General features: G+C 36.2%; 2 protein-coding genes and 2 long non-coding RNA genes across 5 annotated transcripts in view; 2 read left to right on the forward strand and 2 right to left on the reverse strand.

Annotated features, from left to right (window-relative positions):
• The window catches only part of LOC125778329 (uncharacterized), a 153,919-nt gene extending 148,346 nt beyond the window's left edge, over positions 1 to 5,573 (reverse strand). The window contains exon 1 of the mRNA XM_049455348.1: positions 184 to 5,573. The gene's annotated coding sequence lies outside the window, so the exon portion shown is untranslated. The remainder of the gene's footprint in view (positions 1 to 183) is intronic.
• Positions 1 to 27,703, reverse strand: part of LOC105232950 (uncharacterized) — a 249,592-nt gene that overhangs the window by 169,792 nt on the left and 52,097 nt on the right. The gene's annotated exons all lie outside the window — the stretch shown is intronic.
• On the forward strand, positions 5,577 to 6,035 carry LOC125778336 (uncharacterized). Its single transcript, XR_007422633.1, has 3 exons — positions 5,577 to 5,702; positions 5,767 to 5,844; positions 5,942 to 6,035. It is a non-coding gene; the product is annotated as an uncharacterized LOC125778336 (long non-coding RNA).
• LOC125778333 (uncharacterized) lies at positions 7,301 to 7,830 on the forward strand. Its single transcript, XR_007422630.1, has 2 exons — positions 7,301 to 7,548; positions 7,618 to 7,830. It is a non-coding gene; the product is annotated as an uncharacterized LOC125778333 (long non-coding RNA).

Raw genomic sequence — 27,703 nt, forward strand, 5'->3', positions numbered from 1 at the left:
TCGACACCCCGCAATCATCATTTCACCACACAAATTCCACAACATTTCCACACATAACATCCACAATGTCACCGCTACAGCAGATCTAGCGGCTGACCGGCACCCACGCCAAAAAGCTAAAAAGCGAGCCGGCCCTTCCTTTTTTCGACGTCACGCTCAAGCAAGTAACAACGCGCGCTCGACCTCATTTGTTTCATCGCTCGACCTCAGTTTGTTTCATAAAGAAATCGTATCAAAATTGTATTTATCATAAAAAACCAAAAGCCTTGAATTGAAGTTGTGATTTCTGATTTTTCTCAATAAATACTCCCGGTTTATTCCTTCGTTGGAAAACAAGAAAAAAGGTAGTTTTACGGTTTAAGGCAGTGTCGGCCAAAATGGCTTTTTTCTATGCCCGGGGCATAGGCTAGCTGCTGCGACGTCAAACACGTATACTCACACGTATACTCTTCTGCCAGCTTCAGAAAAAACGAAAGAGGCAGTAAACTGCTCGCATATCTATGAATAGCTTGGTTCGGCAAAGCGTATGGCGAAGCTAATTATTTCAGTTGCGTTTCAGAATTCTGTGAGCTAGCACGTATGCGCAAGTTTAATTTTTTACACTGCCAGAAAATACCCCATGCGTAATTTATAAAAATGTTTAAAATTGAATGGGAGACAAATTTTTTTTTTATTGAAAATATGGAGGGAGAAGCCCATTGCCTCATTTTTAATAAAGTGATTGCACATCTTACACGTTATGCATTATGTAGACATTATGAATCCTCCCACAATCAGTATGATTTAATTTTAGGTACCGAACGATCAAGTCTGCTTTTACAAAAAAAAGCAGAATGCTATTTAAATTATGTCGATTATATTGATAATAATAACAAAAATAACAGTAAAAATAAAAAAACAACGTGAGTGTCCCAAAGAAAAAAATACGCTCCAAAAAGAAAAAGCCTCTTATATTGTATCGCTATCACTAGCAAAACAATGCCGTCCATTTACCGATGGGGTGTTCTTTAAAGAATTATTTCAAAATGTTTTAGAATGCTTTGGAGAAGAAGGCAAAACATTGTGTAGAGTTATTGCGACTATTCCACTTTCAAAACAAACTATTGCCCGTAGAACTGAAGATATTAGCTCATATATTCAAAATTGTATGTAAAAACGGCTGTCTGATTGCAAATTTTTTTTTGTGTTTGGATGAAAGCACGGATAGTAACAATTTGTGTCAACTGGTAATGTGTGTTAGAACCATAAATGCAAATTTTGAAATTTTCGAAGAAATTGTTTGTATTTTATCGTTGCACGGTAATGTCAAAGGCGAAACTTTATATGAAGCCGTAAATGAACATGTTTTTTCTATAGTTGATACGAATAAATTGAGTTCAATTTGTACCGATGGGGCCAAAGTCATGGTTGGCAAAAAGAAAGGGCTCGTTAGTTATTTACTTTAAAAGTAATATAAAAATTCCCACCTTTCATTGTATAATACACCAACAAGCCCTTTTTGCGAAGGAACTTATTATGGTAGAGGCTATGGATATAGCCATAAAAATAATAAATAAAATAAAAGGAGGTCACCATGCCCTCAGCCATCGGAAATTCAAACAATTTTTAGGCGAATTACACGCCGAACATGGAGATCTACTTCTATATACCGAAGTTCGTTGGCTAAGCCGAGGCAAAAGTCTAAAAAGAAATTGTATTGTTTTTGGAGCAAGATTCTTCTTCTTCTTCACAAACTCTTCGCACCTCTTTGAAAAGTCCAGATTTTTTATTGGACTTAGCTTTTTTGTGCGACTTCACAGAACTTTTAAATAAATTAAACCTCTCGCTCCAAGGAAAAAATAAAAACATATTCGATTTGTTAACTTCAATAGACCAATTTGGATACAAACTCAAAATTTTAATAGAACAGATTAAGAAAAATGATTCAACAAATATGCCATGTACAACAGCTATTATTCAGGAATTTTCCAATCAAAACAAATTAGAAACATATGCAGATATAGTTGACCGCGTTTTAAAAAATTATGAAAATAGATTCAGTGATTTTAATATCATTCGAAATGTAATAGAGCTTCATAATAATCCCTTATATTGCACCCTTCATAACCAAGACCCTGAGGTTCAAGAAGAATTACTAAAGATGCGTAGTGATTTATCATTGGCTATTGAATCAGGGATTAATTTTTGGAAGAAAATAGATGAAACAAAATATTATAACATAAAAACACAAATTTTAAAATTATATTCCATGTTTGGATCCACATATAGCTGTGAAGTTTCATTTTCAACACTTAAATTGGTCCAAAATAAGTATAGAAACAATCTTTCGGATCAACATATAGCTGACCTCATTCGAATTAAGGAGTATAATTCTGAGATAAATGTGGACAAAGTAATGAAAAACGCACTGATCAACATTTGTACAAATTGAACTTAAATCATTTTCATCAACATTATAAAAAAAAATTGCTCATTATTTATTCAGTGTACTTTTCTGCCAACACAGTTTGCAGCAACGCTTTACACACACAAGTGAAAGCTACATACTATTGCATTGGACAACACTGGTTTAAGGTATTGAGCTAGTGTGTGACGTGATTAAATTCCAATAACTAATTTTTAACATAAGTTTCAATTCAGTAGTTAAGTGGTAGTTAATAAGTGCGGTTGACAAAAAGGTGGGACTAAGAAGACATATTCTTCCCAACGAGTAATAGTGACTAAGCGAAAAAAATTATATAATAAAATAAAATCCTTTTTTAAAAAACTAAAATAAAAAGTATTTTATTAACTTGCATGCCCATTATGATATAATACAGGGCTGCAAACCGATTTTTCCTTTAAAAGCTGTACCACGAACCGAACCATTTTTATTTTGAAAACACTGAACCGAACCGAAAACCACTAAAACCTAATGGTTCGGTTCGGTTCAAATAAAGAATTTTTCAGTCAATTTTTACTCTAAATATTTGTAAAAAGTGCAACTCTGCGCCTTGCATATTTCAAGCATTTTTATATTTATATGGCAATACTGTTGTAGTACTGACTTTTGTCATCTGTAAAATGCGCACATCACTTATTGCATTTACATACTCGCAACATTTACGTATTTGCTTTTTAATTTTAATATGTTTATTTATTCAAAATGAGCAAAAATAAAGTGCATGAAGAATTCACTTACAATGCAAAAGAAAATAAAATTGTGTGCAAACATTGCAACATGCAAATGGCTGGAAAACATACGGAAAATTTATTAAGACATGTGGGACTGACAGAGGGACGCAAGAAAACTAGAAGTGGACGCAACTTTTAAACACATATTACTAACAAATGCAACACTGCAAACCTGACGAACATAAAATAGAAAGACAAGAACAACGTAGGAACGCTATCGCGTAACTGGACGAGAACGACAAGTCTTTGGATGGTCATCAAACCAGTAAGACGTACTCGTATTTCAGTGTAAACTAAAATAAACTGTAATTTCAAATAAACTATAATTTCAATAAACTTACATAACTATATTTAAAATAAACCTTTGTAACTTTAAATATAAACAGTTAATTTCAAATAAACTTAATTATATTTAAAATAAACGTTGGTGATTTTATATATAAACCTACAGACATGTGAAAAGGAAGCATAGTGATGTTGTAGAACTGTTGCCGAAAAAGAAGAAGAGTGAATACGTTAATAACGACAACAGCATTTTAAAATACGTTGTAGCCAAGACGCCGAAGGCACAATTTTCTTTAACAAAGGAACAATTGTTGGAAGCTTGTTTGGAGCTGGTCACAAAGAATGGCAGACCACTGAAAATATTAGAAGACAGTGGCTTTCGAAAAATTATTGATCCGATTTGCAAGACAGTGGGTATTACCATTAACAGACAAAATATAAAAGAAGAAATTTTCCAAAGAGCCTCTGCGCTGCGTTCTGAAATAACAAACAGATTAACTAATCGGTAAGTTACAGATTATAATGTTTTGTCAAATTAAATTTCTATGTTTATTCTAATTGCAGATTACTTTCTATTAAAGTTGATTGCATAAGTAGATTAGATCGATCTATAATATGCAAAAATGCAATTTCAAGTAGCTATTTTCATAATTTCGATGACATTTGAAAAATTATCGATACACAAATTATCATATGTCACATCTCTGTGAACAGATGTTTTGAAGTTTACCATATCTAACATAAAGTTATATAGCGTAGCCGGGCATGTAGCTAATTTTTAGTTGCAGAATCGAGTGAGGTAAATTTATTCAATTTCAATTAAAAAAAGTGATTTATGTAGGACTGTGTAAACGGACAGTAAGACTAAAACAGAAATGCAACACTGTGTAGGAACAGATGTGACAGCAGCGGACGGACTGGAATGAAAATGGAACAGTAGGTACAAAGATGATTTAAGGACAGACCACGCAAGACCACCGGCAGCCACGGACCACTTAACCCCTTAAGCTAAATTGAATTTCGTTAAATAAATATTATTGAATTGTAACTGCATTTAAATACGGCATTTTGAATAAAATCCTACATTTATTTATTTTATTCTATAATTTACATAATGCCGAAAGCAAAACAGCGAAAAACGGACAAATTAGCTTCTTATGTCGCGAAATATCCTATTTTTAAAACTGATGGCGTCGTATTGTTTTGCAAAACTTGCAACAAGTCTGTGTCGTCAGAAAGATTATACTCTTTGCAATCCCATGTTGCAAGTTTGGCACATAGTGAAGCGGAAAAAAAATCATCAACAAGTACGCAGCAGTTTATCTAGCAAATAGACATCCAAGGACTAGATGACAGGAAGGAACTCAAGGACACAGGACATCTTGTAAACCAAGGACGATATGTATCTTCTAAACTAAAACAACTTTATTCTAAGTTCCCTTGCAGCTCTTAAATAAACCACGATTTGTAACGTAAACGAACACAAAGTCTTTTATTCAAATTGGAAGATAGACTTACACGCTAAGTCTATAATTATATACTAAAAACATCTGATGTAAGCATTGAATTTTATTACATTTATATATTTTCTTATTATAAGTACCTACTATAAGACAACAAAAGAAAAATGTAAAAAGAGAATTAAAATATTACAAATAATTGATGCAAAAATTGAATTTCATTGCCTACTAAAGGACAACAATAAAAAAATTATATATAAAAAATTAATACTTCCAAATATATCATTGAACCAAATGAACCCAACCGAAACCGCGGTTCAGGGAACCTAAGGAACCGGTTTCTGCACCGGTACACGTTCTTGAAAACTGGTTCGAACCACTGAACCGAACCGTTTCAATTTTTTGTTCCTTTTTGTATGCACATACTTACTTGCAGCAGACAACGAGAGCGTACGGTTGTGTAAAATAAAAATTAACTTAAACGACAATTGAAGTGTTTTTTACTATTTTGGCAAATCGGGCTGGTGTGTTCCTGGAGTTTGTATAAAACTTTTATTATATAAATTCCATAACAAGAAAATGTCAATGTGAAGAAGAAGAACTCCTACAACGAAAAGGAGAAAGCAATGGCATTGAACATAAATTATATGTCGACTAAGGTAGAGCTGGAAAACAATCGATGGCACTATCGATACCATCGATGTTTTTTAAATTTTCTAAACATCGATGGCTCATAGACCACTATCGATTGTTTTTAATTGTATCTGTGCATTGGAGCAACGTGTAAGTAGAATTGGTTTTGTCTCGCATTATTTTATTTTTTTATTAAATTTATGATAATATACAGTAAACTTGGACTAACTTGAAGGCGAACGGTGGTGTTGGCTTTAAGCGTGGTGATAAAAAATGGACAAATTTGTGAAAAGTAAGTATTGTTTCTAAATAGTTCTGCATACAAGTAAAAATGTGTGTATGTTGTATATGTATACTTATAACATGTGTCTGTATTTGTATTTTTTTAGTAACATCAATATCAACTGGCGATAAAGAAAATGTAGTTGAGGATGACATACAGCAGCACACAAATAAACGCAAAAGGGAACGTCGATGGTTTGGCAGTTTTAAGAAATGCAAGGAGCGTAATATGGCTATTTGCAACCAGTGCGGTAAGCAGTACAAAAACCGGTGAAACACGACCAACCTTATGGGATCACTTGAAGCGCATGCATCCTACGCTACTTAAAGATCAGCCTTTAGAGAAAGCAAAATGCATGACGAAATTCCTAGAGCGTGATATCCTCTACTCTAATACCTCTGAAAAAAAGAAACGCATTGACAAGCTGGTACTAAATATGGTTGCGTCCGATGTCTTACCTCTAAATGTGGTTAATAATGTTGGTTAACCAAGCTGATCCATGAACTAGATCCACGTTACAAAAATGCCGAGTAAGACTCACCTGCGCAATGTACTATTAAAAAATGAATACAATAGTCTAAAAGAAAACTTTAAAAGCAGAGCTTCAGATTGTCGAAAGCGTCGCATTAACAACCGATGGCTGGTCATCAAGAGCCAATGAATCCTATCTAACTGTTACGTGTCAATTTTGTAACCGAATCTTTTGAGCTTGCTTCAAAAATTTTGTCGACGAACCAACTTATCACACCAACTAACCACTCAGCTGTTAACATTGCTGATACTATAAATAATGTTGTAACTGAATGGGGTTTGCAAGGTAAAGTCGTTTGTGTAGTAACAGACAATGACGCCACAATGAAAAAAGCTTGTGAGCTGCTTAAAATCATGCATATTCCCTGTTTTGCACATACGATAAATTTATTAGTGCAAGATGTGCTAAAGCTGCCATGCGTTTCCGAAATTATTGTGAAGTGCAAGCGCACAGTCGCTTTTTTTTAAAGCGAGCAATATAGCTTAATGCTAAATTCAAGGAAGAGCAAGGCGTTAATAAGCCGTACAGTTTGATCCAGGAGGTTCCTACGCGTTGGAATAGTGCTCTCTTTATGATGCAGCGTATTTTGGAGACAAATGAAGCAATCTCGAGAGTTCTTTTGAAAACCCCAAGTCTTTACCGCCGTTTTACTGCAGACGAAATAACACTCATAAAGGAACTGGTTGAGATACTTAATCCCTGTCAGGATGCAACCGTATCCGTTTCTGCAGACACAAAAGTGACTATATCACTGATCATTCCAACATGCTGTGAGCTGCGCAAACAAATATTTGAAATGAACTCTTTCATATCTCCAGAGGCTAAAACTAGTCGTCGACTACCTAAGGGTCCGAATGGCAGAGAGATTTTCACAGTACGAGGAGCGTACCGCGACAAGGCTTGCAACCATTTTGGACCCACGGTTCAAAAAAGGATGGATTCCTGCAGCCATCAAATGCTGAGCAGGCTAAAAAAAGCTTAGAGTTAGAAGTCTCCACATTTTTGTCAAAAACAACACCACGTCCACAGCCAACACCACCACAACCCAAACGCTTTTCCTTCATGAGTCAAAAGCTGGAGGATAAAGTAAATCAAATAAAGCTGACGCCATAATTCTTTTGCGCCAATATTTTGAAACGGCGCATGAAGCTGAAGAAGTCAATCCACTTGACTATTGGAAGGTAATAATAAGTTGTAATATAATTATTCACATGGTTAATATAACAAAAATAATTTTCTCTTCATTTTAGGAGCATACAAAGGATACGACAGCTTTAGCAATATTATCAAAGAAGTATTTTTGCGTACCAGCGTCTTCCTGCGCTTCTGAACGAGCGTTCAGCAAAGCTGGACAAATTGTATCGGACAGGAGATGCGCTTTAAAATCGAATATAGTAGATAAGCTACTTTTTCTCAACAAAAATCAAAAACAATGATCTCTTAATAAATTTGTTAAGTTTTAATTTTTTGTTTTAACTGAAAACATCGATGAAACATCGATGTTTTCTTTCAAAAACATCGAAAACATCGATGGCCCCAGACATCGATTGTTTTCCAGTTCTAGACTAAGGCCTATAATTTTATGTGCGACGACTTGGGGTTTGCATTGCCCCACAAAAAAACACTTTTGGGTTGGCGTCCGATCCGGTATGTCTGCCCCGGTATCGACGAAAAAGTCTTGAACAATTTAAAAAAAATAAAAATAAAATTTATATATAATATAAATTTGACTATTGCCATTAGATAAAATGCATGCGCAACATGATCGTGAAATACGACACCGAGACGCAAGATGGACTGGCATCGTTCAAAGCAGTCCAAAAAATATATGCCATCGACCAAGCGAGCGTTAATTTTAAAATGTGTCCTCAAACATGGAAAAAATGTCGGTGTCTAGAGCTACACAAATATTCAGTAATTCGTTCGCCGCGGCAATAGACACGGCAATAAAGGAAAATTTATTGGGCTCCGATGAGCACTTAAAAATATGCGCCAAAGCAACCCAACTGCTGGTGAAAAGAATGAATGATCTGTTCGACGAATTGGATTGTAAGACGCTTTACAATCCAAATCCGCGAAGACGGCCAATACAAAGAGGTTGTATTGAAAAAATTAATAGATTAAAAGATCACATCGACTATATAAAAAATATAAAAAAGTCTAACAAACAAATATTGTGCCTCATTTGTGTTGACGATAAATGCAATGATTGCATTGAGTGGCGATATATTCGATGAATATTCGAATATATCACTTATACTCTTAGGGAGAATGAACCAGGATGCACTGGAAAACTTTTTTTTATAGAATTCGCGCAAATTTAGGAGCGAATAATCATCCATCCGCACACGAAATGCAATATATTGTTGCAAGGCTAGTGTCCAAGCACATATTGCGACGCAACTTCTCGCAAACAGGCAGCAATTGCGAAGAAGACGACGACATCAACCTTGATTGGAATATTGGCCAGGAAGACGACCTGAAAGAAATTTTAAAACCGTCTGAGCAACTTGCCGTGGAACAAATATGTATTCCAGATGAGCATTTTGCTGAGACCAAAAAACCAGCCGAAAAACAGGTTCGTCGCTACTATACTGGATATGCCGTATACCAGAAGGTTTTTTGTCGATTAAAGTGCGAGAAATGTGCGCTTTTAATGCGAAAGAGGGATATCTCTTTACAATACTCATCGGAAGCCCTTATAAGGTCAAAAAATTAAAAGAAGCAAATGACCTAAGGCTGGTTAATCCCGACGATAGAGTCTCTATGTTTTTATGTTCTCTGATTCAAATGTCGAGAGAGGAAGAGAAGCAGAAAGAAGTGCGAAGATGCTAAGATTAAACTAACGGCGGCAAGGAAGAAAATACAATGAGGCAAAAGGGTTAGAGAAGAAAAGGAATAATGTATGTGTCTAAGAAATATTGAAGAAGTGGAATAAGAACAAAGTAACAGAAGTAAAAAATGTAAATGACAAAAATGGCATAAATTGGTATATATAAGTTTGTTCAAGTAATGTGCATTCCAATAAGAATTAGCTACATTTACAAATGCGGTGTAAAACACAGATGACTGTTAATTTTATGTGCTGATATATCCAAAGAAATCAGTACTTAAAAGGAAAAATTGCCATCATTAAAATGTAACTTTAAATGCATTGATATTTAGTTATATGCATATTTAATTGATACAATATTGTTTATGCAATAAGTTATATTTTAAGAAGTATATGTATGTCGGCGTAGCAACAACTGTAGTTTAATATAAGTAGTAAATACTGTGGTTTAATATATGCAGTGTATACTGTATGTTCACTTTTACTTTGCTCTGTCGTACTTGTTCGTTTCTAAGAAGCTTCGTGTGTATTTATGATCGTAGTAGCCTTTGCATATTTGTTTCTCCAACGTCACTGAACTGTAACTGAACGAATAAAGCTGAGAGCGAGGTGAGAGCTAAAGGCTCTGCCGAGTGTGGCCCTGAATGCTTAGATGTTGCTGAATTACAAAAAGTAACGAGTAACGGTGTAATGGCGGTTGAATTGCGTCAGCCGTTGCATTGCTATTTGGAGTGTGAAGAGAAACGGAGGGACTCACTGCGCAAAACAATTTTATTCCAATTCATTTACAATTTTACAATTTTAAATTAAAAAAATCAAGAAACCCATAATGCAAAGTGTAAACGAAGTTGCTGAGACCACTCCGACATCAGAAGTGGGATGGATTCCGCCTAAAGAAAATCCAAACGATTGTTGGCGTGCACTGTTGGAGTCTCAAAATCAAAATTTCGTGGAACTAATCAAAGCAATGCAAAAACCTGCAACTTTGCAAACAAAAGCTATTTCGCTTCCGAAGTTTAATCCTGATTGTGCGGGCGCTGATCCAAATTAATCGTGTACAACGGTCGACATGATTTTAGCCAAAAATCCTTTAGTGGGTAGTGCACTCATCATGTCTTTGAGTAAGTCTTTGGAAGGAGCCGCTTCGCAGTGGTTGTCGCAAATTTGCTTTGCCGGCATAACGTGGCAGCAATTTAAAGACTTGTTCGTGCAGCGTTACGTGGGAGCAGAGACTTCAGCGGCCACATTGATGCACATTTTGAATGGTCGTCCAAAAGTTGGCGAGTGCCTTTCGTTGTATGGAAGTCGTCTGGTAACATCGCTTGTGTCCAGATGGAAGGCAATGAACACTGAGGAGATTGCTGTGTCTGTCGTTCTTGCGCATGCTGCGCAGCTCGATAGCAGATTGCAGCGTTTGCTTTTTACAACAAATATCAAAACAAGAAACGAGCTTCAGCAGGAACTTAAAGCTTTTGCGTTCGGAAAGCGGAAGGATTCCTCAACTTTTGATAATTCTACGTATCCAGAAAACAAGAAGTTGAAGTTGCCATCATATGTGAAGGGCCATTTTTGTGGCAAAGCGGGTCACAAAATCGCAGACTGCCGTTTAAAAAGGAATAAACCAAACTACACTTCAAGAGCTAATCCGTTGCAGAGCAGTTCGTCGCTGGACAGAAATCGATCAACACTTACGTGCTTCAAATGTGGAGTTGCTGGTCATATAGCAAGTGTGTCCAAAGGGTAGCAGTACATCTTCGAGCGCTAAAAAGGAAAACGTATACGAGAAGAGGGTGAACGTATGTACAATAGCTGAGCCAAGGGGAATGCTGTTTCAGTCTGGTGAGTCGTATCCATTATGTTTTTACTCCGGGGCTGAGTGTTCACTTGTAAAAGAATCTGTATCAAACAAATTTTTCGGAAAAAGAATTAACAATAATGTAGTATTAAAAGGTATCGGCAATGCCGCTGTGTGTACCACATTACAGATTTTATCGGATGTCGTTATTGAAGGACATGCCCTAGAAGTTTTGTTTCATGTAATTTTAGATTGTCATTTAACGTATGACGTGATAATTGGTCTCCTCAGTGTCAACGGAATTGCTGAGGCCATTCCGGCATATATACATATATATTTGTATATATGTATATATTTCAATTGTAATAAATATCTTGTTTATTTTCCAGTGTTTAAATTATTGGAAAAACTGGATTCGCTCAAGGGCAAGAAAGGCGAAAGTATATAAAATATTGACAGGTGGGGGACCAATGCGAGAAATTCAATCCTCCGAGTTGGAAGAGCAGGCGATGGAAACACTAGGGAGGACCGTGGTTGATGGACCGCCTGATGTTCCAACTATTGGAGTAAAGTTATATAGATCCGCAGATCCGTCCATCAGTAAGCGAGATGGCATCAACTTCACGTTTTCGAAGGCAGACTTCACAGGAAATGTTTGCTGACATGATGGCTACGATGTAGAGGAGGAGCGAAGAAGAGGCAAAATTCAGGGAGGCATCGCAACAATGCTTCCAAAATGTTGCGGAGTCTTTAAACAATATGCCAAGTGCTAGCTGTCGGAAGCTGTTTAAAAAAAAATTAAAGAAATATATGTGGGAATATAGATTGGTGGCAGCTAAGCCAACGAAGACGGGAGGTGGAATAGACAATAAGACCAAAAGCAAGAATTAGTCGTTAAACTGTTGTCGTCGGCGTAAAGTGTTTCTTCGGTATTTTTCTTAATCTTGTATTTTCGGCATTTTCTGAAATCACATTTTAATTCGCGCTATACTTTAATTTGATATAATATTTAATGTCATTGCGAGCTACACTTTGATAAAAACAGTAACTTAACTGTAAAACTGTAATTACAATCTATAAGCTGCAAGTTGTAATAAGAAATTGTAATTTGATTAAAAATTCCACAATAAATTCTAAAACTGTGTAATTCTAAAAACTGTGTGAAGTGTCGCTATTACAATTGGAAGCGTGTTGTGGTGGCAAATCCCACAATTGGGGGCTCGACCGAGAACAGTGAAAAAAAAAATTTTTTTTCGGCATACATAAGATTATATGTGTTTGTATGTGAGTTCGTGCAAATTCGCGTGTACATAAGTTTCATATTCAAGAAAACGTTAGTACAGCAATTTCAAAACTATATTTGAAATGACGCCGAATCAGCGTCTAACAAATGTTCCAGAAAAACCTCAGTCGCGGCATTAACTGTAAATATCGTACAGTCGCAAAAGTGCGTCGGCAAAACATAAACAAACACATATATGTTTAAGTTAAGAAGATATTTTTAACTTGTTCCTATTTATGTTTATTATGTACATACATGTGGGATTACAACCCTGACCTGACCTGATATACGCACGCATTCAACTATAAACATACACTCTGAATGAACGCCGACAGCGACAGTTACAAAAAGCGACACACGATTCATGTGCTGAACACAATACGACGACAGACGACAAACGACAGTACGAAAGTGAAATGAAAACAAAACAACACAGCTGTCCTTTTTGCATGTACACAGTGTGATAGTTAGTTGTTTTGTACTTTGTCGTTCTGCATAATTTTATAAAACTTTTTTACTTTCAATAAATTAAATAAACATGGAAAACGAGGAATGTTTGAGGACAATTATTAATATTTTACGTATTGTCAATACAGTACATGAAGTGTTCCAGGAGGTCAATAGAAACTCCCGAAGGTGGTGGGTTCGTCCTGTGAATATTTCACGCGAAGAGGAAGGATTCTACAAAACTTGCATCAAGCAACTTCAAGAAAAGGATGAGGAGCATTTTTATAAAGCTACGAGAATGAGCGTTGCTAATTACAATTTATTGTTGTCGCTATTAAAGCAAAGACTGCAACGTTTTTCATTTAGAAAACCAAGTCAGCCTGAGACTCGTTTGGCGGTAACATTAATGTAAGTCGATGTGAAATAATTATTATACTGGTATACTTAAACGCTTACTAATTTCAGTTTCTTGGCACAAGGATGCAATTTCCATGTTCTATCTTGGTCTTTCAAACTTGGAGTTTCGACAGTCCGAAAAATTATATACGAAACATGTGACGCTATTTGGGATGAATTGCATGGTGTGTATTTGTCAACACCAAACTCACTCATTGTGTGCAGCACATCAGAGACTTCAACCGCAACAGACGCGTAAGAAAAGACAAGCAAGTCAACTTTTGGCATTAACCAAAGTGTTAAATTATTAAAATATAAACCAGTATATTGAATAAAGTGTTAAAACTATATTTAAGTTAAAATATAACAAATTACACTTTTTTTCTCGGAATACTAAATAAAGTGGACACAATATAATGTTTTCCTACAAAGTGGTGTCAGAAGTGGGATGCAAATCCCTTCGCGTGAATTATATCGTCACATCAACCCCCACCAAAACCCAGAAGACACCAATAAAATAATAAAAACAAATCATTAAATTTATTTTCTTATTTAAAACATTGCAACAATTGTAATTGATACTTACTTCCTGTTTACCAACTTTCGTACAATTATTATTGTTTTAATTTTTACTGTATTTTTCTTGACTCATCAAATTTTTTTTTACAGTGAAACCCGCTTTAGTACCCCCCCGCTTAAGTACCTAACCCGCTTAAGTAACCAACATTTTCGGGCACCGTGAATTTTTTAATGTAATCTGAGGAAAATCCCTCTCTTAAGTGCCTCCCCGCTTAATTACCCGAACCGCCTAAGTACCTAAATTTTTCGTACCACAATTACCATGTTACTTATAATTTTCCGCGCTTAAGTGCACTTTAAAAATTCTTAAAATATTTCCAAATTTTGAAGTTCAGTGGCAGCACTATACAATCGATTCTTAATTCCACTTGCACCGCTAGTTTATCGAGTATCGCTAGTTGTTAAAACGAATTCAATCTAAAAACTTCCGAAATGCCTGGCAAAGGGCGAAAAATCACAAGTTTATCAATTAAACGAAAAATACAGATTCTTCATTTAGTTGAGCGTAATGAAAAACCGAAAAAAGACGTTGCACAACATTTTAAGTGTGATATTTCAACCATAAATAGGATTTTGAGGAATCGCAAACAAGTGGAAGAAGGTGCAAACGCCACCTGCATGAAACGCAAGCTGTAATAAAGAAATTGAAAAGGCTCTTGCCAAATGGTTTGACCAAATAAGGGCTGCAAACGTAGTGTTGACAGATGCTCAACTCCTCAAAAAAGCTAGAGAATTCGCTAATAAAATGCATTTTGATTTTTCTCCCACCAATGGCTGGCTGTGGCGCTGGAAACGGCGAGAGGGCATAAATTTAAAAAATAACTGGAGAAGCGGCTGATGCTGACACTGCGGGGGCGGATTCATATAGACGTCACATATTGCAGAATTTATTAAAAAACTATGAACCCTGCAATGTTTTTAATGCGGACGAGAGCGGATTACTTTATAAAGCACTTCCGAATGGGACTTTGGCTAGAAAGGGAATTACTGTGACTGGAGGAAAAAGACAAAAAATGCGTCTAACCCTGTTGTTTTGTTGCAATGCAGACGGAAGTGAAAAAAAAATATATTCCATTGGAAAATCAAAAAATCCTCGCTGCTTTAAAGGGAAAATCATACCCTTTCCATATTATTTTCAGGGTAAAGCTTGGATGGTTAGTTCGCTTTGGACAAATATTTTAAAAGTGATCGCGATATGATAAAGCAAAATAGAAAAGTTGTGCTATTTATTGATAATGCTCCTTGCCATAAGGTGACCGACTTAGTTTTGGAAAATGACAAAATTGAATTTCTTCCTGCTAATACCACATCAATATTACAGCCACTCGATCAAGGGGTGGAAGAGGTAGTGGATAGGCTAGAGAAACAGGCGTCGATTTTTGGAAATCCGAGGCGGATTGTTACAGATAGGGGGGCTGCCTTTACGGCAAATGCTTTCAAAGATTATTGTAACCAGGAAGGCATACAACACTTGCTGATTGCGACGGGGGTTCCTCGCGGCAACGGTCAGGTGGAACGAGTGCATCGTATAGTTATTCCAATGCTCGCGAAAATGTGTCAGAACACTTCAACTCAGTGGTACCGTCAAGTGCCAAAAGTTCAACAAATCATGAATAAAACCTCTCCGCGGAGTACGGGGATAGCACCCTTCAAAATACTTACAGGTTTAAATATGCGCACATCAGATAGTTCAGAATTACAAACTATGCTAGACGGAATAGAGGTGGAAGAGTTAAATACTCAGCGCGACTTAGTAAGACAGGAGGCAAAAGAAAACATAAAGCGAATTCAGGAAGAGAACGTTATAACATTCAACAAGAATAGAACGGGAAATTTTAGATACGGAGTTAACGAAGCAGTCGCCATTAAAAGAACACAGTTCGGGGTTGGCATGAGATAGAGGCCGAAATATCTCGGGCCATACAAAATAGTCGCACAATTACCACACGGAAGATACGAAGTAAAGAAAATAGGAAACCACGAAGGGCCTAACAAGACCATTACCGTTGCAGAAAATATTAAGAAATGGGGTTAGGTATTCGAGGGCGAATAGCTTGTCAGGACGGCCGATTGTAGGATGAGAAATAAGGGCAGTGTGGCAACCACTGATCCAAATGTCAAATAGTGGATGACATTTGTGGATTAGGTAGAAGATGTGGGCGGTAAGGCTAGCGTCCATCATAGCATAAGTAATATAATGCATTCCCGATTACAACGCCGTTGAGTGGAGAAGTGCCTAGCCTCACTAAAGGTCATCAAGTTCAGTTAAAAGACAATTTAAGTACAGTGTAGAGTAAATTTCAATATTCGAGTTGAATTATATCAAGTATAGAGTATAAAGTGAAATTGTATTAGCGTAAAATACTATATAAGTACAATTCCTAAATAGGAAAAAACAGTGGATTCAATAAACAAATGTCGAAAATAAGTGTGTCGTATTTCATTTTTTAAAAATTCTACATACATGCCTTCAAAGTCTATTTCAGACAAATTCTTGTAAGAAAACAGTTACTTGCAATCGAAAAGGGCTTATCAAACAATGATTTTGTGAAATCGATTTCAATCTTAGATGCTCTAACTTTTGCAAAGCGGGCATGGTGGCTTGTTAAGAAGGAAACTATAGAAAACTGTTTCCGTAAGGTAGGGTTTTATAACCCCTGTTGAAAATTTCTTTGCATTTCTAATTTTTTATTTATTTGTTTCAAATTACAGGATGGATTTTTTATTGAAAACAATTCCTCTGACGTCGTTGAAGAAGTAATAGATGTTACAATAGATCCTACAGAGTTTAAGGAATATGTTAACTGCGATAAAGAGCTTGAATGTTTTGGAACATTGACGGAAGATGAAATTGTTTCATCCATCTTAGACGAAAGATCCAGCGAAGCATCTCCTGAAGAAAATTCAGAAGATGAATGTAATGATGTTCCCCCCACCTTAATAGCAGCTATAGGTGTGCTTTCAACAGTTAAACATGTTATGGAAAGTAAAAATCTTTATCTTGATGAAATTGAATCGCTTGAAGAAAAACTCTTTAAATTTAACTTTCAAACCCACCATCAAAAGAAGATCACAGATTTCTTCATTGTCTAAAATAAAATATGTATGTATGTATTTAAGTATTGGTATCTTTCATCCTAATGTTCACATAATTTTTTTTATCGCGTTACAACGCCTACTTATTGAACATCATTAGCTATTATTTATTTCACATTTCATTTGATAGTAAAATTTTGAGCGGTATGGATGTGAAACGTGAACTAGTTTTAGAACTACATTTGCAAGGCAAGAAAACTTCTGAAATTGTTAAGTCCCTGAAAAGACATAATGTGAACAGAAGATTTGTTCAGCGGACCGTAGCAAGATTTGTTGAAACCGGAACTGTGCAAGTAAAGAAAAAAACTGGACGAAAGCGATCAGTCAGAACAAAGATGACGATCAATGCTGTGCGTGAGCAGATTCGAAGAAATTGCTCCGTTTCGGTACGGAAACTCGGCAAAAGATTTAAAATGAGTCACCAGTCCGCTCATTTGGTAATTAAAGAAGACCTTAAGCTTAAAGCTTATAAGAAAAAAAGAATTCATGGGCTTACGAATATGCAGAAGAAAAAGTGAAGGGAGAGATGCAAAATGCTACAAAGGAGGCACGCAGAGTCAGAAATTATCTTTTCTGACGAAAAGCTGTTTTTATTACAACAACCCCATAACCCTCAAAACGATCGAGTGTATGCAGCTAAGATGTCCGATATTCCTAGAGCTAAAAAAAAGTGTAGAGCGCTTCCAAAATGTTTCTTCGGTGATGGTATGAGGCGCGATTTGCAAAAGTGGCAAACTTCCACTGCTTTTTAATGATGAAGGCATCAAAATAAATGCAGAATATTATTTGAATACCGTCCTAATAGAGCATTTGAAGCCTCACGCAATGGAGATGTTTGGGAATAGGCCATTCTGTTTTCAACAAGATTCTGCTCCTGCACATAAAGCGAAAACTGGTGTCGTGCAAATTTTCCCAGTTTCATATCAGCAGAAGAATGGCCTCCGTCTTCTCTGGACTTAAACCCACTGGATTATTGCATATGCTTAGCAAACTGAGGAATTTAAGTCGCATGACTTTGGATAAATTCAAAAACCATTTGACAAAAATATGGAACGAAATACCAAATAAAGTCGTTCGTGCCGCTTACGAAAGTTTTTCTAAACGTTTAAAGGAAGTACAAAAAATCAAAGAAGAAAGAATTGAAATTGATGCATAAAATAAACATATACATATAATATTTGTATTTATAAAAGAATTACTATTTAATTTGAATAGAACTATTAATCCTGTTATTAAAAAAAAAAGGTGCGACAGTTATTATTTTACACAGTTATTATATTTCAATTGTTATAAATATCTTGTTTATTTTACAGTGTTTAAATCATTGGAAAAACCAGATTCGCTCAAGGGCAAGAAGGGCGAAAGCAAATAAGATATTGACAGGTGGAGGACCAATGCAAGAAATTCAATCCTCCGAGTTGGAAGAGCGAGCGATGGAAACACTAGAGAGGACCGTGGTTGATGGAGGAGCAAATGTTGTTAAAGCTGTAGATATCTCATTTGAAAAAAATGCCATATTATTTGTTTTGCTCACCTACTGAGTTTAGTAGCTCAAAAATCGATTGCAAAAACAAAGCAATTACCAGAATTTATTGCATCTGTTAAAAGGATTGTGACCTGGTTCAAGCATAGTGTAGTGGCGAGTGATGAATTACGAACGGGTTATGATCTAAAATTAATACAAGATGTCAGCACTCGCTGGAATTTCACCTTTTATATGGTGGAAAAATGTTTGCATCTGCGACCAACAATTAATCAAATTGCTAATTGCCATAAAAGTGCTCCTCCAATGATAACTGGAAAAGGTATTGAAGAGTTACTATGTTACTAGCAGCAAAGTCATTCCCATAGTACGAATGCTAAACTTAAAAATAAATAACTTCAAAACAAACAGTCCTTTGGGTCAGGATCTTAAGCAGAGCATAATATCTGAAATCAGTAAACGCTTGTTACCCTCTGAACATGTTCAAATACTTGCTGTATCTACATTGCTAGACCCAAGATTTAAAAATATACATTTTCAAGATCTCATAGCATATTCGAAAGCAATTAAATGTGTCAAAGAATTACTAAATACTACGACGGAAATAGAAGTAATTGAAGAAGTTATTAGTTGTTTGCCAGATACAATTATAAACTTGTAAATGACAAAAACTCTACGCCTTTGTCTAGTGATCACGAAATGCCTTCAGAGTTGAATTACTTTTTGAAAAATCCAGTGTCTGATCTTAAACAAGATCCTCTCCAAGTTTGGAATAATGTCATCGGTTCCACTTACCCAAAATTAAAAAAAAATAGCGGTAAAATATTTGAGTACTATCGACATCGAATACGTAAGTAAGATAGAGAAAAACTATCGACATTCTAAAAATACTGTAATGTTAACTTGAATACAAAAGACGAATACACAATTTTTCAAGAAGAAGAAAACGAAAAGCGTAGTTTCTTTTGGATTTGAAAGAGGTAAGTTCGTTACTTGATAATTTGAGATTTTATAATTGATTTCTATTATATATAAGTTAACACCGGTAAACACGTATCCGGTCAACACTCCACTCCCACCGATATTGCTGACGGTGCGTCGGCAGGTTTGAGTGTGGAAATAGCATAACAACAACTCTCCCACCGATACTGATGACGAAGCGTCGACCAGGTAGCGCGAGTTGCGTCGTCAAACGACTCCACCACTTTCAAACTTGTCGATATACCAAAAAAGACAAGTATTTTCTAAATATTTTTCATTCCTCTAAAATGTAAGTTGAATCTTCAGATTAAATTCCTTTAAAAATGAAATCCAATGCCACTGTTATTATTTGATATGTTTATTTAAGATATGCCGGGTCGTTGATGCTGAGGAATGTCAAGTCAGCACAACGGCTCCAAGTAGATTTAGCAAATAAGATTTTTATAAAGAATAAAATGATTATTAATAAACTGAACGTCAAGCCGCACAGTACGGAAAATTAGCCAAAGTTTTTTATTCAAACGGAAAATATGTAATTTCTGATAAATTACATATAACATCGTAATTCGCGTGACAACAACAACATCGCTACATCGGAAAAGCCAATAGCAAGAGGTAAATTGCCGAATTGCATTTTGCAAGTCACACGGCAAAACATGTGCAGCAACTGACAGGTAAAACAAAGAGTCAGGTATTTAGGCGTAGTCGTCGCAATATTTTAGTTAGCAAATCAGTTGTAATAACTCGACCGATACAAACGGCTGCTCTTGTGCAAACAAGAGAAATAAAACAACATTAAAACCCAACTAAGTGTTTTAATAATTTATATATATATAATTAATTTCTTTTATATATGTGGGATCCGAACATCGGACTAGAAGTGGTCAAAAATACAACGCTGACAAAATAACAAAATGACAATGACACGCAACCCTTTAACTGGACGAACTTTTGACGAAACGCGAACAAGTCAAACCAGCCAAAGTTCAGTTGAGTTAATTGCCGTGAACTGTTCAAGAGAAAAAGTCGTGTGAGTCGTTGTCCGCGAGAACGTTGTAACTACTTTAAAAACTAGTATAGCTAGATAGTACTTTAATCTTAAAACTAAACTTAAGACTTTTGTTAAAATAAACACTACTATTAAATCGTTTAGATACATCGCTTTTTAAAATCCTGACGGAGAGTGTGGGTGGTGGTCATCATACGAAACCCCCACATGTATAGAAAACGAAAAAGCTTAACAAGGAGAAAAAGGTTGTGTGTATAATTAAAAATTTTAATATTACAGAAATCATTTGGAGCATTTGGAGAGTTCACACGAATTAGTGAAGTTTTAGCTTCAAGCAAATGAGGAGAGTCTTCAGAAGAGGATATTTACATTTTAATTTTTTTAAACTATTTATGCAGTCTTGACCTTAGTGCTGAAATACAAAACTTCTTTACTTATATGTTTACTTAATGATTAAATTTTTCCACACCTATAGATGACAATATTCTTTTAGTTCCACTCATTCATCAACTTTTTTATGATTTTTCATAGAATGAATTTGGATGACCTGGTGGAAGAAATGGATTCCAAAGTGGAATGCTCACAACCGTTGAGCCTCCATAGAGGTTGTATTGAACATAAATATTTTGCATGTTTTAATAATATTTTTTTACAGTTTAAAAATATATCTTATAATCTCGTTTGCGCTGCTCCAGTAGAACCATCAAAAATTGCGGTACCGTCACCATCGTCTGGCGGTCATAAATTATTAATATATAAATATATTAGTATTTGCTTAAAAAAAATACATTTATGTTTTTCAGATATAATCCAGAATCTGGATGCCATTGAGACCCGTATCACTGCCATTGAAAAGTCCCTAAAAGGCAAAGTAAGTAACGAACCTCGAAGGCGAGGAGCCAGGCAGCTCCTCAGCCAATAACAACATAAGGAGCCGAAGCAATAGCCGAACAAGAGCAACAACAAAACAATCCGCAGGCAATACACCAAACGCGCAGGCACAAAAGTTGCGAACGACCCACGAAAACTATAAGTACAACGATACTCATAAAGGACCCTACATTGTGTATCTAGACAAAAAAAAAACAAAAACGATAAAGAAAGAGCACCAATTAACGCGATCTCGGTAAACAAATGGTTACAGGTTAACAAAACGGAGGACATTCTGGAAATCACAAAAATAGGATTTGGAAGATGCAAAATTACATTTAAGAACGGGAAAGCAGCACAAAAATTCTGTGAAAAAAACAAGCGAGCAATATGAAGCGAAGATTTTTGCCAACTTTGTATCTAAAGTAGGCATAATATTCGACATACCAGCTGATATTACGGAAGAGCACTAAAGGAAAACATTGTATCACCAATAAAAATCTTGAAAACAATGAGTGAACAGGACACAGCAGGGGATGAAGTTTCCCACACGGAGAGTTAAAATAGTGTTTGACGGTCTGGAAGTACCGAGGGAAGTAACGTTCGGTTGAACCATTGAACCATTGAGTTGAACCATTTACAAGTGTAAATGGTTTTAGGAGAAGTATCTCAATCTTCACAAAATGAGCGCAAGTAATCAGACAAAACAACAACAACAACAACCAGCAACCTCAGCACCAGCTCCCGCTGAGGCCACAAAACAGAAAGGCTCCAGGAGACGGAGGCCTAGACAGATAGCAGTATCCCAACCCGTAGATGAGGAGGTAGTCCGCACGACACAGAAACAAACGTTCGGTTACACCAAGATAAAGGTGAAAATGCATTGCAAGAACAAGTCGAACTATTTCAACCAGATTTTTCTAAACCTTTCAGTTTGACAACAGATGCAAGCAACTTTGCTATTAGTGCAGTTCTGGCCCAAAATCGTCAACCAATCGCATTTACATATTTCACGTAAACTAAATGAAACAGAACTAAATTAATAGTACCAATGAGAAAGAGTTGTTACTAGCTATTGTAGGGTCATTCCAAAAATTGAAAAAATATTTATACGGCGTAGCAGCTCTAAAAATTTACACTGATCACCAATCTTTAATTTTTTCTATTTCAGAAAGAAAGCCCAATACAAACCTAAAACGCTGGAAAAATCTAATTGAATAATGTGGTGCCTAATTAGTTTAGAAACCTGGTAACCAGAATATTGTAGCAGATGCTCTTTCGCGTCAACAAATCAATAATAACCACAGATTGTTCAGATCATTCACAACAAAGTTCACCAAACGAAAGCTAAAGCAAGGGATTAGGACGCAATCATTCCAAAGTAAGGGTCTGTTATGGAATTTTGTTGAAAAAGCCTGGTATGAGATTCCAATGCGTGTGCCGCATTGTCCAATGATGCGTGCAGCAAACTTATCTCCAGTATGCCAAAATGAATCTCAAAAGTAATTGGAAATAATGGCGGATATACTGGATACTGATGAAAGAAGTACGTAAACATCAAATAGGAGACAGAAAACTGAATATAATAATTTTTTTCATTCGCAGATACCTGATGTACTTATTATTTTGTCCAGCATTTTTCAGTCTTTCATTTATGTAGGATGAGAAATAAGGGCAGTATGGCAACCACTGATCCAAATGTCAAAGAGTGGATGACATCTGTGGATTAGGTGGAAGATGTGGGCGGTAAGGCTAGCGTCCATCATAGCGTAAGATATTTATTGCATTCCTGATTGTAACGGCGTGCGCGTTTTACGTTCGGCCCGCGAATTTTAATAAGTAATTCGTTTTTAATAAAGGAAGCGCCGCATGTTATCCGGCCCTCGTTGCCATTGCGAGCAAATCATTCAAACCATTGTGAACGTGAAATTGTACAAACATTAAAAGTGTATTTATTAAATAAAAGTGAACTCTACAGTTGTTAAATAAAGTGAACTCTACATTTATTAAAGTTTAATTCTACATTTATTTGATTGAAATTTAAGTTCCTATTTTAACTAATATTACTAATATCTTTATTTTTGTTATTTAAGTCATATATGAAATTAAATGTGATATTATTTTTCTTTAAACATAAATAAAAGAGAATTTATTAGACTTTGAATGCTACACGGGCGTATGTACTTATTATTTTGACCATATGTGTATATTCATGATTCATGTTAGCTTCAATGAGGCATTTCCTTTCATATGCAGTATGCGAATCAGAGATGTACACGAGTTGATTCAATTTTTCCTATATGTACATACATATGCAAGTTAACGATAGCCTCCGCATAGAAACCTTACCATAACTGTAAACCAAATTGAATCTTTACACTCTGCAATTACACTGCCTCATATATTAGAAATATAATTAACATTTTTGATTATTTAAGAATTCGATATTCTTTTTCCGTTCTGTATCCAAAAATCCATATCGCTCGCCCTCACAAGAAGGCATAACAATAACAATCGTAAAGAAACCACTTAACGTTCTGTTGGAATTTGCTGTCACAGCTAAAATTGTAATTTAACTCTTTGTTCTGGATTCAATCAAGCTGATGCTTACACTTCAGCTTTAACTTTAAGTAAATAAAACCAAATTGTATAAATATTAGTATTTTAGAAATAAAGATTCGATTTGTATTTGGCAATCCACAAGAACCAGACGTGTTCTCATTTCATCCGCGCGTTCGCGAATATAAAATATATATATTTTTTTTAAATTCCCTCGTTGCGGGAACTAATTTGCGCCCAACGTGGGGCACGAGTCAAAAAGTGCCCAGTATAGTAAAATTTATAAAAAGTTGAGTTATCAAAAATTGTGAAGTTAAAATTATAAAAAGTTGTCATTAAAAAAAGTTTGGCACGAGTTAAAAAAATTGAAGTTAAAGTGCCTATAAAAAGTTAAGTTAAAATAATATAATTTACACCAAGCTAGGGATAGTAACAATACCTAAGTAAAAAGTTTCACAAAAAAAAATAACTGCAAAAATAACAGTGACAAAAAAGTGTAAGTGAAAAACTTTCACAAGAAAATAATAATGGAAAACAAAAACAAGAAATTCTAAAATTTGTAAATTGATTCAAAAACTAATGATTAAAATAATTAATTAAACTAATCAACAAAATACAAAACTTTAAAAAGTAAAGAGTGACTTAAAAGTGCAAAAACAGCCAAGCAAGAGTGGTAACAACATCAGCAGACGTGTCAACAGCGGTAGCAGCAATCATAAAGGAAACAACAGCATCATCAGCGGAAATTTTAAACGAGACAGCGACAGAATATATTTACTAAAAAAATAAAGAAATAAAGACTATAACTAATGGTTTGTACAACCAATAAATTACATACATAAAAGCTGCGATTCACCACCCTCGGGGGGACCATCCAGCTTATAACAATTTAAAATTCTCTGCGATTCACCACCCAAGCGACCCTCCAGAGAATTATAAAAAAATAATTCAACTAAATTTTTTTTTAATTAAAATAAAATGCCAGACTCGGATGCCCTACCGAATAATTTGGACTATGACAAAATATATAAAATAATTAAAGGGTTTGATTTTCTAATAAAAAGAACATTTCAAAAAAATATGTACCAAATTTCTACCACGACGAAGAGAAGAAAGTAAATTGCATGAACACAGTATTTAATTACATAGGAAAACAGCCACATTAAAGGATTATTATAACAAGGATTCCTTAGAAGCAGAAAGTGTGGCTATGATCCAAGTTTCAAAAAGCTTAAACTGATAAATTAATAAAACCATAATTAAAGGCTCGATTGGCCATATAATAAAAATATATTGAAACCGCGATTCACCACCGCAAGGGGGACCCTCCGGTTAATTACAAAGCTTAATTCTGCGATTCTGAACTCCAGACCCTCCAGAATAAAAAAGCACCTCTCCCTAGAAGGGATAAAATAAAAAATTTGTAACGTGGCTTTTACCACCTTATAATAATTTACGTCAACTTACCTCACTACAATGTTGAAAGCTGCTAGAGCTTTCCACCATACGTCCTAACGCACCATACGCATACTTACCTCGCTACGGTGACGAAAGCTGCGCTGTACTGCTATATAAACAAGCGCTTCACATCGAGTGCGATCATTCCTTCCAGCACTCTGGTGAGGACGGTCGCCATCGACAGCATCAGGCAGGGGTAAGTTAAAAACAATAGAAGTCGGAAGTAGAAGTAGGCAGTATGGGGTAGAAAATCGCGCAGAAAAGGCATCATGCCAGTGATGGCCCTGCCCGGTAGTTGGGGGAAGCGCGTGCCTTGCGCAGCAAAGGCATCACCGCTTGGTGATGCCATTGCTCGCGATGGCACTGCCGTAGCCGCGTCGAGAACACGTGGCGTCAGTACCACTGCTTACGGCACCGTTATTAAAACTAACGCGACTTACAGGCGACATGTAATGTAAGGACAGTGCAAGACAGTCGATAGTGGGAGGCCAACGAAGACGGTTGGCTATTAACGAAATCTCTCCTACACCGAGGAGTCCGTTCATTTTCATCAATTCCGTTCGTTTTCATCACCGTGCCAGCTTCAACAAGCGTCAACGCCTGGCTCATCAATCCCGTTCGTTTTCATCACCGTGCCAGCTTCAACAAGCGTCAACGCCTGGCTCGCCAATCTCGCTAGTTTTCATCGCCACTGTATACATCACGCTGGTCTGGCTGTCCACTCAAAGGGGGGTGTGGACACTTCCTCTATTGAATTAAATCTTTTATTTGCTAAGGGTTCGTGGGTCCCAAGGCTGACCCTGGAGCGGCTGAGCATACCTCAGCAAATTTAACAAAAAACCAGAAACTGAAAATTAGATAAAATGGCTAACGGTGACGCTTTGACCGCAGACCTAATAACTCGCCTTTTTGCTGACAGCAATATAGCATTACGTGAGGAAGTAGAGCAATTACGCTTACAAATAGTAGTCAATACCACTAGTGCAACCGATTTTCTAACACAGACGATAGACGATAATATGGCCTGTCAAGAATCGTTAGATGTAGTTAAATCCGTACCTGAATTTACTGGTAGGATGAATTCATATGTTAGTTGGAGAGAGGCAGCGCTTAACGCTATGAGCCTATACCTGAGGGGAAGTGGAAAATACTTTGCCGCACTCACAATACTTAGAAATAAAATAACGCATGATGCAAACGATGCATTAACTAACCATGGAACAGTCTTAAATCTCGATGCAATTCTATCTCGTCTAGACTTTGCATACGCGGACAAACGTCCAATACATAATCGAACAAGAATTAAGCATCTTAAGGCAGGGTGCAATGTCGGTGGTAGAATATTACAACCTTGTCAACAAAAAGTTGACGCTATTAATAAACAAAACAATCATGACACACGGAAACAACGCAGACCTGACGAAAGAATTAAATAAAATAGGGAACACGCCTTTGTAAGAGTGCAATAGAATGTAATAGAATGTAAGAGAATGCGATGAATGTAATAGAATGAACGACTGCTGTAAGAAGTGTCAATTGTGAATTGGGAATGTCTTGTGTGCTTTGCTGGGCGAATGAGTTTTATCGTTCTCTTTAAACTGACTGTCAACGAAGCGAGACGTGCTGCGCACGTACGAAATAAAAATTTAAATTAATTGATTCCGGCCATCACATCTCAGAAGTGGGATGGAGTTAATTTAAATCGACTGCCGCATAATTAAACAAAAAAAACACTGCCGAAACCAGAATTCTTCGTTTTTCATTTCACGTTTTCTGTAGACAGTGCATTTACCACGTTTTTTTTTTTCCTGATTGTTGTTGTTGCTGCCACGATGTCGAATTTGTTATCACGTGCCCAAGTCATGAAAGTGCTACTGCAAACGGGTATTCAATTCGATCCTGATGCCACGATGAACCAGTTGCGACCGCTATATGATGAATACATTTCCGAGGTAACGAAAGCAAGTGAAAAAGAGGAAAACGCGAATGCCCTTGAAGATCCAGATGCCGCCGCCGACAAAAATACTCAAACTTCAATTCCCGCTACGATTGTGCAATCAATTCAACCTGTTGTTACGAGTGTACCTACGTTCATCGCCACTACGAGTGTTCAAAATTCAAATGTGCTTACAGATGTAACAACAACTGCCGCTTATGTCAGTGCTAAATTGTCAACTGCTGATACACGTGCATTGGTAACTACCCCCGCTATGAGTGTTGTTGTTTCAAGTGGTCCATCGGCTACTGCTACAACAAGTGCCCAATTGTCCACTGCTGTAACAACCGTGCAAATGAATACCGTTGTTCCAAGTGCTACAATTTCAAACAATTTGGACGAAGATGAGACCGAACGATTGCTGATCCAATTGCGTAAAAAACGCGAACTGTTGATGCTTCAAGCAGAGATTAATCAACTTACGCTACAACAGCAAGCACCTGCTGCAAAAACCCGTTGGACTGACGTAAGTGTCATTGAATCAATGATGTCTAAATTTACAGCCGATGACCATTACGATGTGAATAAGTGGATTAGTGACTTGGATGATGC

This window comes from Bactrocera dorsalis, chromosome 4 (genome assembly GCF_023373825.1).
Source record: "Bactrocera dorsalis isolate Fly_Bdor chromosome 4, ASM2337382v1, whole genome shotgun sequence".
NCBI classification, from domain to species: Eukaryota; Metazoa; Arthropoda; class Insecta; order Diptera; family Tephritidae; genus Bactrocera; species Bactrocera dorsalis.